The sequence below is a fragment of the Triticum dicoccoides genome, chromosome 7A (assembly GCF_002162155.2).
Source record: "Triticum dicoccoides isolate Atlit2015 ecotype Zavitan chromosome 7A, WEW_v2.0, whole genome shotgun sequence".
Taxonomy (NCBI): Eukaryota; Viridiplantae; Streptophyta; class Magnoliopsida; order Poales; family Poaceae; genus Triticum; species Triticum dicoccoides.
Genome location: NC_041392.1, coordinates 509,196,426 through 509,198,776, shown reverse-complemented (window position 1 = coordinate 509,198,776; position 2,351 = coordinate 509,196,426).

The window sequence follows — 2,351 nt, the reverse complement described above, 5'->3', positions numbered from 1 at the left end:
ATTCACACCACATTTGTGTGCACAATGAATGCTTTTGCTCCCATGAATGCTTTGCGTATCATTATATATCATCTTACTAAGCTTCATGTGCTTTGTCACAAACAATCTTGCCGAACGGACTCATGTTTGCTTGATGGACACCTTGTATGCGCTAACCATTGTATTTCCAAGTGTCGTTTGTGTTTGCTCTTTTTGCATGTGTACCACTCCGGCGACACCTTGGAGTACTTGGATTGCGCCATGTCTTCCACTTTGTCCAACTACAAGTCCGTCCATGACAACCGTTTCCATGATGATGAGGTTTTCGATCCGAGGTCGGATATTTCCCAAGGGAGCGGAGATGATGCGGAGCATCCTACGATCATCCCCATGTACACTATGACTACTCCCCAAGCCCCAAGTTCCCACATGTTGAGACCTCGAGCATGCGCCATTGGACCTAAGGTGAACTCCCTCCTTTCTGAATCTTCCCTTTCTGCAAGTAAGACATGGATGCTACTTCAAGCGCGGACCTTCTTGTGCATACTCAGGTACACCCGAGGAGACCATGGAGAGCCCAAGGACCAAGGCCAAGTGCGTGCGGAAGTGAAGGAAGAAGAGCCAGCTGCAACAGCGGCCGGACATCCGGCCCATGTCCCCGGAAATCCGTCCCTCCATCACTGAATGCATTGGAAGCGACCCAGGCCAGCCCGAACATCCGGCCTCCCTGCCCGGACATCCGACCCGACTCCTGGACATCTGGCCAACACTGCGCGCAGTGTAATGGGCCACCGGCCCATGTACCCCTTCACTTCGTCCCCAACTTGTTCTACGACTATAAATAGACCTCTCCCACCTCCTAGTTAGGGTTAGCAATGTGATAGCTCATATTAGAGATAGAGCTTTGCTCATCCACTTGGTTACTTCTCCTTTGGAGTCCACGACCTCTTCGGAGAAGATCCCCCAAGCGGATTCAAGACCCTTTTACGAGAAGAACCCCCTCGAGACCTCCTCACAGAGAAGAACCGGTTACCTTTGTATCATCCCTTGTTGATCGTGGATCTTGTATCTCCTTTTGTGTTTCAAGGATCTAGCATATGTGTGACCTAATCTTGTTAGTTTGAGTGATTCTCTCGTGTTCCCCCTCGTGATTTCTCCTCGTGTTCTTTGTGTTATTCGCAGGATCCACTCCTTTCGTGAAAGATCAGCCATCTAGGGTTTCATCCTACATCATATTTCCTACCCAGAGCCACCGAGTTCATGTTGACATAGCCACTGCCAAAACCCTAACAGTTCGGTCACAATGATATGGATCTCGGTCTCACCGAGATGACCTTGCCAGTGCTCTGTGACTTGTAGCATTCACTTCGGTCCCACCAAGATGTTGCAATCGGTCCCACCTAGTTGGCTTGACTGATTCTCTGTTGCTCATTGCACTCACTTCGGTCTCACCGAGTTGATGCAATTGGTGCCACTGAGATGAAGTTTTCCCTAAGCCCTAGCACATCGGTCCCACCGAGATTCCTAATGGTCATATTTTTGTACAGATTCGGTGCCACCGAGTTTTCTGATCGGTGCCACCGAGTTTTCTGATCGGTGCCACCGAGATGGATCAAAAGTGTGTAACGGTTAGATTTTGTGTGGAGGCTATATATACCCCTCCACCCCCTTCTTCTCATTAAGGAGAGCCATGAGAACATGCATATACTTCCACCATTCATTTCCTGAGAGAGAACCACCTACTCATGTGTTGAGATCTAGAGATTTCATTCCTACCACTTGAACCTTGATTTCTAGCCTTCCCCAAGTTGCTTTCCACTCAAATTCTTCTTTCAGCATAGCCAAATCTGTGGGAGAGAGTTGAGTGTTGGGGAGACTATCATTTGAAGCACAAGACCAAGGAGTTCATCATCAACACTTCGTCTATTACCTTTTGGAGAGTGATGTCTCCTACATTTGTTAGGTGTCGCTTGGGAGCCTCCGTCATGATGAGTCGAACCAAGAAGTTTGTAAGGGCAAGGAGATCGTCTACTTCGTGAAGATCTACCCAAATGAGGCAAGTTGCTTCTTTGTGGACCCTTTGTGGGTGGAGCCCTCCGTGGACTCGTGCAGCCGTTACCCTTCGTGGGTTGAAGTCCCCATCAACATGGACGTACGATAGCACCACCTATCTGAACCACGCCAAAAATCTCCGTGTCTCCATTGTGTTTGCCTTCTCCAAACCCTTCCCTTTACCTTCCTATACAATCTTTTACTTTCCGCTGGTATACTCTTAGAATTTCATGTGTACGTTGATTGTTGACTTGTCATAATTGCTAGAATCTGCCCACAACTAAAATTGGAAAAATGATATATTTTTATTTGGTCAAGTA